The following is a 12,490-nucleotide window of genomic DNA, read 5'->3' as shown; positions in this document are numbered from 1 at the left end:
AAAATATTGCAAAAATTACAATTTCAAACACCTTAAATACAGCAAGGTTAACTCAGATTAAATACTGAATAAATGTTATGCATGTTTGCACAGTTAACCACCCAAGCAGGCAGCCACAAGAGGCTGTAATATCTTTGCCACCAGAAGCTCATCTACCATGTTATTAATGAAAGCCACCAGTAATGATTTTGGTTCAGCTGGACCTATCTGAGTGCCAGGAATGTTTTAGGGATGCCTTTCATTTCTCTTTTAAAAGTAATTTTAACAGAGGTAGCATGAAGATTTTGTTTGCTTTGAGCAGGAACACAAGAGTTGACCAAAACTCAACACCAAAACATCTGTTTCCAAGCTGGCACTCAGCATTACCCCAGTCTGCTCTGCTTTTTGGACAAGAACAGATCTGCAGAACGATTAAGCAGGCAGGTATTCCAACCAAGCAGCAATAATGCTGTCCCACCAGTGCCCCACGTGACCTCCAAACACAAGTCCATGGAATTACTCAACATAACACATTGCAGTTTTATGACAGCTTGCCAGAGTAAACAAGGAGGATACCTGACTCACACTCTAATGAGAGCAGAGATACATTTCAGAATCTCCCAAGCTCAGACATCATTTCCTCCATTTTCAGTAATATTTTAAGACAAAAACACTATTTCCTAATTAGATGTTATCTGTTATCTGTACCAACACTATTGGTGCCTTAGATTTGCTGTAGAAATGAGACATTCCTGTTATTCAGCCACTGCTGCCCTCTCCCACTTCATACCCCAGTCTCATCTTCCTTTCTCAGTTTTCCCCAAAATAATTCCCCCTGTTTTTCTCACCCCAGCAGAAAACTACTGTCTCATTTCCCCTGGAAAGGCAAAATTTACACTTAAAAATTAAAAAAAATCAAATCAGGCCATTTGCAAATTCATTAAGTGTTCCATTGTGTGAACAATGTTAACAGGATCTGGGAGCAGCACAGAGCACTGCTATTCAAGAGCAACTTGGGTTCCTTCATTTCTTCCCCTTTTTTGATATGTAAATGGCTGTAACACTATCCCTTGGTGTCCAAGCCAGCCCTGTGTGCCAGGGAAATGCTAACACTGGAATATAATGGGAATCAGGGTGCAAGTCTGACTTTTTAGGAACACCAAACATGAGGCCCACATCTCAGTGGATATTTGTGATCCCAGCCAGACACAAATATTAAAGGTAAGGCAGCAGGCTCTGATTTGGTGCTCAGAGAACAAAGATTTCTCAGTTAGTCCAAGCAATGGTCCTAAAATAAAAAACTGTCATTGCAAGAAAGAGTTGAACATTAAACAAGCAGAAAATTAGTGACCTAAACCAGTGATACACATTTGTACTACAAACAAAGGAGAACTATTTAGACCTCACAGCAAAATGCATCCCCACAGTAAGAGCCCCCTCAGCAGAACCCAAATTCTAGATTAGTCCATAAGGACACCCTGCTCTCATGAGCTCTGATGCAAAACTGACCTCTGAGAAAATTCACCCTTACCTACATGAGTATGTCAGGGTTTTTCATTTTTTCCCACAAGACTACACAAGGCATTAATATGAAGGAAATATTATTCCTATTGCAACATGCTTGTGTGATCTGGTGAAGGGCAGGAATTCCCACTGTGTGTACATGACCACTCATTATATACAGCTGAGAACTAGATACAAGAATTTTTTTCGATTATTGTGGACACTTCTCTTTGTCAACTACACCACTACATTCAAGAGCAGTCCTCCCTTTTGAGGACATACCAAGAGGAGTAAAAATGTCACCTACCACTAAAGCAACTGCACTTGAGAACAACAAACACTGCAGAAACACTCAGTGGCTCCTGGCAAGCCTGAGGGTTCAGCCTTGAGAAGAGCCAAGCAATCCTCAGCCAAGGGAAGCACAGCAGCCTTGCAGCAACTTGCCAGAAGCTGTCCTACTGCAAATTCTAAAATTTTATGGTTTTGACACCTTGGGAAAAATATGGACCATTTCTCCCCGACTGCTGCCAGCCCAAGCTCACTGGGAAGTATTTACTGGATATTATAGGTAACAATCCACCTCTTGAACCTAAATCAGTGTTAATTCAGCATTAACAAATACTCAGCATGCAAGGAACCTCTCTCTCCCCCCAAGAGGGAATACACTTTGCTTACAGGAGCCTCTAAACAAGGCTCTCTTTTTAACAATGATTGTGCAAACACTACTAATTAGAGTAAATTACACATACAGTTTTTACTTAAGAATACAAGTTGGGTAGTACTGGTGCAGTCTGCTCTTTTCATAACTCTTTTTAACTCTTCCTGTCTTTCAGCTCTTTACATCAGCAACCACACTTCCAGAGACCTTGCACATTTAAAACCTCACAAAAAATCTTGCTTCATATACAATTTTTCATCATAGTTTTGTATCACAGGAAGGCAGATTCTTCCATTATTACTGCACATGTTGAGCATCAATTTTTAGTTTTTGTTTTGTTTTTTAGTAAGAGCTTAATAATATACCCACAAAACAAATATAACTTGAGTGTGAAAATACTGGAACTTCATATGCAAAATGTTAAAATAGCTGCACCACCGCCAGCCTCCCAGAATAAACTTCAATGTATTTTCAACTCAATGTCTGGTATTTCTGTAAATGCAGTTTCTCACACACTAAGACAAAGTTAGGGAGAATGAACAGTTGGATATCTTATCACTAATAGCAGAGAGAGAAGTTACCTAATTGATAAGGTGTCTTTCATGAATGGAAGTGACCTACAATGATCACATATTAATAATTTTTTTTTTTTTAAATAAAACTATCCCAAATATACCAAACAAATCTGGATATTTAAACAAAAAATAAACTCCACTAAAAATCAAAACAAGCAAGTAAAAAATCCAAACATATTTCATGTTAGCATTCCTGGAAGACATAATATACTGCTCATGTGGCAAAATTTAGGCACTCTGCTCTATCCTAATCAGATCTGCAGCAAAGTGATAGAGTAACCAGTCACTGTGCTATTTTTGGATTATTTTGCGAGCTACTTTGGGCAGTTAATAAGCATCTTACTTGGGAAGGCTCATTAGGAACACATGGACTCAAGATATTATTCTAACTGCCAAAACAATTTCACCTTCCCAGCCAAAACCCAAGGAGCTGCACAGGACTCGAGGGCAGGGCTTCACCACACTGTGTCTCGTGCTCTTCCACAGCAAGGATGGACCTTGCCTGAAGTTCTGCCAGGACTGCAGCAGCCTCCCAGCTCTGCAGATCCAGTTACACCCCTGGTTCCTCCCTCCAGAGCAGCTCCATCAGTGTTTATCTGTTAACACCAGCACTGAGTTTACTGCAGGTCAGGGGGATGCAGAGGGACTTTGCAGGCACCAACATCACCACTAACACTGGTAATTCTGGTGAGATGGACAATGACGTGCAGGGTTACAACACATTTCTAATATTAAATCTAAACTGATCTTCCTTATGTTGCACTACAGCAAAGTACTTTTCCCAGAATAGCCTGGACCTGCTCACAAATAGCCTGCTCCTGACAGGCTACAGAGCATGGAAAACCTTCCTGGCTAGCAGAAGAGCACCCTTCTCTCCTCCTCCTGCAGGCAAGGGCAGCAGCAGAGACAGCTCCCTCTACCTTCTCCTTCCATTTGTGCCACACTAGTGCTCCTGGGAAGACTGTCTTTCCAAAAAGTGTAGATAGGAAAGAGAAAGATGCTGTTAAATTATTTTCTTGAACTTGTATTTTCCAGGAACCGCTTGAACTATGAACAACAGTTGGGGGTAACAATATTCATTGCTCTGTTTGTGAAGTGTTTACAAATAATGAGGACCCCAGCTCTTGACTGGGACTCCTAAAGTCCTATTTTTAATGCAAATAAATGACTGCCTGAATTTCTCTTTTGTGCTAGGAAACCCTTCCTAATTACTTCTATAACTCCATTTGGACATTTTCACACCATAATTAAAAACATGTGCAATGCTGTATTAGGATCACACCAGAAAGTTCTTGTGGATTTTTCTGATAAACCAGACCTCTAACAGTTTATGTTGCCATGTCTTTAATTAAACTGAATACCAATATTGGATTAATACTTGCAATCCGGCTCTAAAAATTTTGGGGAACAGTGACAGGACATAGCACTAAGACTGAAAATTAGTTTGTATTTCAAATTTGACATCAAACCCCTTGAAATTCCACATATAAAGGATGTCAGCGATTAAAACCATTAAAAATAATTATTCCAAGAAGAAAGTACAGTGAAGGACTTTGTCCCTGAAGTGACACTCTTAGATGCTCCCTGTCACGAGTAAGTGCAGCACTACCCCCTTGGTGTGGACTTACCACCACCAAAAGGCCTGGTTTTGATTTACCAGAGAATGCACTTTTCAACACTCTTACCCTGCCAGCCCAATCAAACATTTTTGCACCTGCTTAAGGTGCCTTCCTGCACAACCATGTCCATTTCAAGAGATGGAGTAAAGGACGAGTTAAAAACACACACTAATGTGGGTATTTTCACAAAACCTTTCAGTGGGGTCTAAGGACAGTGTCCTTTATTGGCACTTCAAAGCTAAAGAAAGAAAATAAACATTTCAGGGAAGCACTCTAGAGTCAGTACCTAGAAACAACATAGATTTAGTGGGGACACCAATTCAGACAAAATTAATTATATAAAACCATACCCACTCTGTTTGGCTTGAGCTGTAATTTCTGAAAACAGTTTCTTCCATTAAAAACCAAAAGTTTCAGCCCAAGAAGACAGCAGCCACCATGACCTGTGAATCACCAAGAGAGCATTGCCCAGCACTATGGATGCTGTGATTACACAGTATCCTGCCAGCCTGAGGGGTTCAAGGTGCTCGGGGACATCACCACCTCAGTGGGGAGAATAAAGTACCTGAAGCATCATTTCCAGGTACTGCTCACCTTGTGACAACTCAGGCAGCTGTCACACACTTTCATAGGTTGTTTTAACACATCAAAAAGGGAGAAAACTCAGGGGAGGAAACAATTTTCTACCACTTTACTGAATTTCATGGACTTACAAAGAGGTCTGACTGGAAAATCATTCTCCTGGAAACAGAAAGGCATTAGATCATCTCAGCTCCTGTGAGGCCATAAACCTGACCGTGACTCCACCTTTAAGTGGAGCTGTCACCTGCAGCAGCAGCAGCAGCTCTGCAGGCAGAGCATTAGACTGGGATCGGGGAGAGAAGAGGTGCAAATCTGTTTAGCTCTGATTGCAATAGGAAGCTGACTGACTGGAGGCAGGATTATCTAAAGGACAGCCTTTATTCCCATAGATATTATGCAATTACCAGCTAATGAAAGAAGCAGCTATAGGATCTGGGCTGCCATGAGCTCCTTTCAGAACACAGGTTCATGTTGCAAACGCTGCTATAGATACAGTGTAAATACAGGTGGACACAACTTCACGATTTGCTGCTGCAGAAAATGAAAGGCCCTCACACACACAGTGTGGGTCATGAACCCAACATCCATACACAAAATGCAATGTTCTGGATGTGTTACCACACGAGCTGACTAAACTGATGGGAGACAGCAGACAGTGAGCAAGGACTGACACCTTTATGGCTATTTCACCACAGGGTCTCAAGCCTGGCACCCCAAGTCACCAGTCAGTTCTCAAAATTACAGCTGTTATTTGAAACATGCAGATAAAATAATAAACTATAATTAATGTTTTATACTACTCTTCCTTTCCAGAGATTGCTGGTCCTGGTTTTCAATTTTCTTGCACTCATACTGAACCATAAGCAGACATTCCTGGACAAGCAGCTGTCAAATGGTTCATGTCAATTTTATCACTTACCTATTTCTCTCTTAAGCAGCCAACTGACACTATGCCATTTAAGTAGTTCTGAATACTCCAAACTACATCCTATCACACGCCTCTGGAAAGAGCTGTCTGATCTATAGATCTTCCAGAAGCAAGAGCACTACAATTTCTTTTTATTAAAACACTGTTTCACAACAATAAGCAACATGATTGCAGCCTGTTAACTCTCACAGAATTAAGGCAGAACACACAGGTTGACTCCTCTTGGTACAAGAAACTGGCAATGTTACAAAGTTTCTCTGTTTAGAAGAAAAGATTTACTCATCTCAGTGACTACTGAAAAAACCCAAAGAGCTGTTAAAACCAGCCTGTTTATATATCACATATTCAAGGTCTTATAAACAAAAATAATTATCACTGTATTTTCCCCACGTACAAAACAATCTTTTGCAACAAGGAGCTGTCATCTACAGAACTGGAACTGACAACTGAAGCTTATTCAAAATTCACATCAATCCCAGTAGCTTTACTAGTGCCAGTTCTTGACATGTACTTTATACCAAAGAAAACCTTTGAATGAAGACCAGGAAACTTGACTAAAATAAGCACCACTTGCACTAAGAACTCCTTATTTTCACAGATTCTATCTCGGTTCACTCTAAATCATGTTTTCAATGCTCCATCTTCCCCACGTGCTCTGGGATTCCCTCCTCACCCGTTTTTTTTATATCTAATATTCCCACAGAAAGAGCCCCTCTTCTTTCCTCACCTCGAACCAAGAAACAGCTGGTGTCATTCAGTATTTGATTTATTAGAATATAAAACAGAATGGTTGCATCAATTTAGCCAGGGCTTTCAGGACAGTGTCCTTACTCGAGTATTAAATCCCAGGCATTAAAACAAAGTGAAGGCAACTTTTAAGACAAAATAGATGCATTTGTTTGCTGATGTAAAAGCTCACACCCAACCAAGATGGGAAGCATTCTAAGCCACCTTCTTGGAAATGACCTTTTAAAATCTCTTTTCAATCCAAGGAGCCAATGCCTAAATAGAAAAAAAAATCATACAAGTGGATCTTGAATACAATACTAATTCAATAATCTATTGCCAGGCCAACCCATACATTTCAGAGGAGTATCAACATTTAAAGTGACTAATGAAGTTATCTAGAGGCTTATAGCAAACTAAAAATCACCCTGGCCTTTCTAGCCCTCTCAGAGCACAAGCTAGTGGCAGCTATTCTTTTCAAGGCCTGGATAAACAGGTCTGTGCATGCTGTCCTACTGCCAAAGTAGCAGAAACCCCAATGCAGCTCCTGAGCCATCACTTAGTCATTTCAAAGAAACTATCAGACAGCCCTAGCTATGATCCTCTCAATTTTCAAGATGTAGCAGTAAAAGGCTTAAAAATGTAACACTTTTATTAAAACAATTAAAAGAAAGGCATTTATCTAAGCTGTTGGATTTATCCTAAGAAATCCTATATGCCAAACATCTAGGTGAGACTCTTTCCCTCTGGCTCCCTTTCAGGCCGTGGAGGAACACATTAAAAAAAAGGTGGTGCTCAGAATTCACCATGCCCAAGGATCACAGTTTGGGGGCAGATCATTCAGCCCTAAATGCTGATATCCCCTTCCCCCTTGGTTTGAAATATGACTGACTTACCTACCTGCCCTGTGACACTCTTAGTTTAATTCATGGTTTTGGAAAGGGAAAAGTTCAACACATTTAGAGATCTTCCTAGAAGAAAATCTTAGTTAATTAGTAATCCCTATGTTTTATTGAAGGCAAGAGAGAATAACTTAGGAACCTAGCTAAAACCTAATGCTAAAACATGAAATGTTAAAAACACATAAGATAACTTTCTGCTGGCTCAGTGTCCACAACATCCTCTTTTTTTTATTTATTAGGGAGTATTTTCTTCCTGCAGGATGGGTATGCAGGAAAGTACCTTTGAAAAGCTCTCCTGGCCAGAAGGGCCAGCCACACTTGTCTCTTCTCAGCTACCACCAGCATTTGGGAAAACACATCATCAGAATTCAACTGTGAGTAACCCCTCTAAGTCCCCAGCATTTTTCCTACATGTTCTGCGATGCTTTGGAAGAGCTAAAGATGAAAATAATTTTTAAAAAAAATCTCAACTCCTTCTAGAAACCAAAGGACCAAAGTGAGTAAGGGGTCTCATCTCACAAAAAGCAGGAAAGAAGTAACAGGATCGAGCACAGGACCAATTCTTTTATTTATATTTTATCATAATAAGTGGTTTCTATCTTTTTCTATTCTATTTCTTGAGAAGAAGATTTGCAATACTACAAAAACTGAGAAAATTTTCTAGTATTTTATAAAATTTTCAAATAATCAGCATTATGTAAGAAAAAGATTTTAAGTAATGAGTTGCTGGAGTAAAAAGAAGATACTATCCTATAATAGGATGTATTTCCATAAATTCCACTTGCTCAGCATTCCTCCAAAAATATGCAAAATAAAACCTCTGCACTTTCACAACAAAAAGGGAGAACTACTTGTTGAGAGAAAAAAACCCCAAACTATCTGTATTTTATTACAATATATATCTGTGTATTTAGAGCTATAGCATATAATCGTAACTAAATTAACCCTTAAATCCAAATATTAATTCACCTGTACCCCACTTTGTCAGAGGCAGAGGATTTATAACATACAGGTTGCAACCTTGTTACTGCAGTCTGTTGCTACAGAAAAGAAGTATCTATATCATTTCAAAGTTAAAGTAATCTTCAGTTTATCACAGCCCAAGGTCATATGAGGTGTCAGCCAGAAAGGTTCTATTTGAGATAACCTCTGAGACCAGGCACTATTCAAAAACCCCCTAAATTTACCTAAGCACTCGTACAAATCACTGATTTCTGAGGTTTGCTTACAGTATCCCATTCCAGCAGAAGGCCATTCCCACTAGGAAGATAAGGTTTACACGAGGCCTTTGGTTGGTGTTTGCATGGCACATGGGCTGCTGCTAGGGAAGAAAGCATCTGCAGGAGACAAATTAAAGCATTTTATGAGTGAGGCTTCAGAGCTTCACTTAAACATTGCCACAAAGAGCCCTCAAACAAAATGCAGGAGTTATTTTTCTTGCTTCATGAAATTTTCAGTGGGAAAGAAACATAAGGTTCCTTTTTCCATTTAAGTCAAGACTTGTCTCTGTTTTAAATCCAAGAATCACTTTTATTCACCAATAACAGCTTAATACTTTAAAGGAATCTTCGTATGTGTTACAAGAACTCAAAATTCCTAAGGTTGAAGGTCTGCAGCCTCCTCACCTGCAGGGGCTGAGCTCCAGCTGTGGGCTCCAACAAACACCCCACTTCAGTTCTGGAGCTGCTCCCAGTTTTAAAGGACAGGCCACACGTGTGCACAGAAAAAGGAGAGCCTGTGTATTCCCCTTCCCCCCACACTGACCCTTCTGTCAAGTGAATGTTGCAGGCACGGTTTGAGCCCTGAGCAGAGGACAATGTCCCCATGGCACCATCCAGCTGTCCTTACAGCTGGAGCTCAGCATCCTCCAAGGCAGGAAAGGAGACAGAAGAGCTGCCCAATATCAAGGCCATGGGGGAGCAGCTGGGTAGCCCCAATTTAAATCAGAACACAAGAACTCATGATTCAGCATTAATGCTCAAAAAAACCCTTCCCACCCCCCACCTAGTCACTAGACTTGTGACTAGTTGACTGGTGAAACCTATGTGCAAATTTGTACCTAAATATAGATGTTCTGCTAAATCTGGCAAATCTCTCCTTACCAAGGGATTGCAATGCATATTTATGTAATTATACAGTAGTATTTCACATCTTTACTTTCTACACCTATCATTAGAAAACAGTTGCTGACATTTATTTTAGGTCATGTACTCAACTGGGTCAAGCTGCACTAAAGGGAGACCCAAGTTCTGCAAGAAACCTTAGAAATCAGTTCACTGTAAAATGTTATTGAATAGGATTAACCATAACTACACTGCTTGTTCTGGTTACCACAGGCCAGATTTGCAAAGTTACTGAGATACCTACCAGGATTTTTCTGGAAGTTAGATGCCTAATCAGACTGGGAATTAAATGAATACCCTACTAACTAGCTCTCTGCATCTTGAAGAGTCATCTCAATACTTTTGGAAACCTGAACATGTTATCACTTGATGTTTTCTAATCAGTGAATAATTCCTGGATAAAACTTTTTCATTTTTTTCCATCTTTCAACTTTGAAAGAGCTTGTCAAAAGAAAAATATCAACTGCTAAACTGAAACCTACATTTTTCAGAGAAAAGGCTTTTCTGTTTAATACTATCTACCTGAATTTGCATCCACTTTTTGAATTTCTATTCCTTATGGTAAATAAAATGCTGCTATATACATTGTTTCTAATACAATGAATGAGTATTACATTAACCTCAGAAGTCAAAAGATGCATTGTGCACACCATTTACAAAGCAGATCCATGTTAGGAAGGTTCAACAATGCAGCAATGACTTTAACAGACAACACTGCTAATTTGAAACAAACTACACATTTACTCTGAATTTCAAACCCAGTTTAAAAATTAAAAGACCTCAGTTTGAGGGGAGGAGGACCCCAGACAAAATCTCCAGGTACTGAACTGCTCTGGAGTGCATGCCATTCAACTACTCATCCTACTCCTTGTAGGAGGTATGTTATGTCTGATTTTTAATTATGCTTTATGTAAATATCCCCAGAGGCTTATGCAATAGGTAGAGGCTTAAGTAAGGCGAGCTGGTGGAGGCAGCTCAGGAGAGGGAAGCCGAGAGCTGAGCTGACTCCATAGCCAAGGGCTGGGTGAGCTCCAGTTGTCACTGAAGGCCTCCAAACCCCTGAATAACAAAATATGAGAGATTTGCTACATTTGTACACTCGATGCCAAAAGCCACTTACTGAACCAAGCTCCCAGATCTGGTACTTGTGTCGGCACCGCCAGCTTCTGCTACTTGATTTACAACAGCTCAGCAAACACACTGTCCCTGAGCACTAACACAGCCACATTCATCACCTGCTTCAACTCCTGCCTGCCACACTTTGCTGCTGGGAGGGTTTCTGATGAGGACCTGCACTTTCTGTGGCCACCAAAGACCCCATGGACATGCACTAATCAGCACACCTTCACCCTGACCTACAGGCCTCACAGCCAGCTTGGAGGAGGCTGTTTAATGCTTGTGCCTTTGGCACCACTGTAAGTGCCAGCAAAATTCACAAGGAGTGGTAATAATACATTTAAAGTCACACCAAAAATCTCACTCTAAACAAGTTGCAGGCTGTGTTCACACCCTGATCAAGCTTAGAAGGCAACTAAGCAACTATTTGCACTGAGGTCAAAACCACCTCATTTCTCAGGCTGCAGCCAGCGGTGGAAGTTTCTCTGAGCACCCAGGAGATCCACAGCAGCCAGTTTTGCACAGGAATAGCACAAACCTCCTGGCCTCGTCCCTCCATGCCCAAAGACATGCTTCAGCTTGCAACTGTTTCTATTTGCATGTGATAATTTTAACTGGTAATTCTAGAAAATATTCTGCACAGCTGCATTCAAATTTCACCTTGTGGACCTAATACAACTCATCTGTACAGGATTCACTCTAGTCCTTGGTTTTCCAACCAAGAGCCTGGTCGCTACCATAGGCAGGCACTGAGCTAGGAAACCAGAAAGCTTTGACTTTCTCCCAGTTCTGCAAGCCAGGATAAATGGGGCACACCCTCTTCACCTGTAAAATGGGGACAGTACTCTCCACTGTAAAGTACTTGGAGGTCTGATCTAAGAAATGCAATATATTTTCAGAAAGACCAGGTTAAAATATATTGCTCTTTTCATTCTCTAGATAAATACTTCGTTACACTTGCTGTTCTGCACTCCCCTGATGGTTTTCTTTTCTAACTGATTTGCCATTTTGACCAGTCCAATTATTTTAGCATATTAAACTCAAATTAATACAAGGATACAAAACCTAAATACCACTGCGGACACGCAGCAGAGCCTACAGAATATTATACCATTATTTTTATGGCTCCAAAAGTAGAGAGAACAGATCAAGGCAGCATGGCAAAAACTCACTTTTTTTTTTTTTTCATTTTTAATTCTCCCTTTTAGTTCTCACTAATTCCACCCACTGGTAATAGCTGAAGGCATACACCCAAATCAGTGACTCATGGCACAAGACCACAGTCCAAACAGTGACTGACTAGCTTCTCAAAGCAGTGCTGTTCAAGAATTGCACTATTCCATCCCTGGACCTTAACTGCCTTTTCTTTGCTCAAAAAAGAAAACAAAACAAAAAACCAAAGAGAAACACCCACCACTGACAACAGGTGCTTCCTTAGTTCTCAGAAAAAAAATAGCTGAGGAAAAAAAAATTAAAAAAAATTCTCCCTTGGTGCTCACAGCCATGCAGCCCAGGCTAGGCACATTCTTTCCACCCATGCTTCTTCCCCAGGTAACTCTCCACAACCAGAAACACAACACAGAACTCCCCAGGCAATTTCAACTCAAAGATTAGCCCACCTCCTCTCCACATGTGGTGGAAAACTTCAAATATTTCAATTCCAATTAATTTCTTCTATTCTGTATTTTAAATAATGTACTTTTTTTTTTTTTTCCCCAGGTTTTTCAAATGAATCATTTAAGAACTGTTTGGGAACCTTTATTTTTTTGACCTCAATGG

The 12,490-nt window shown here is 40.3% G+C and overlaps 1 protein-coding gene across 18 annotated transcripts in view; it reads right to left on the bottom strand.

Moving 5' to 3' along the window:
* ANKHD1 (ankyrin repeat and KH domain containing 1) overlaps window positions 1–12,490 on the bottom strand; it is a 100,185-nt gene that overhangs the window by 85,121 nt on the left and 2,574 nt on the right. The window lies entirely within an intron of this gene.

This window comes from Poecile atricapillus, chromosome 13, assembly GCF_030490865.1.
Source record: "Poecile atricapillus isolate bPoeAtr1 chromosome 13, bPoeAtr1.hap1, whole genome shotgun sequence".
Classification (NCBI taxonomy): domain Eukaryota; kingdom Metazoa; phylum Chordata; class Aves; order Passeriformes; family Paridae; genus Poecile; species Poecile atricapillus.
This window is presented reverse-complemented; position numbering and strand designations above follow the sequence as displayed.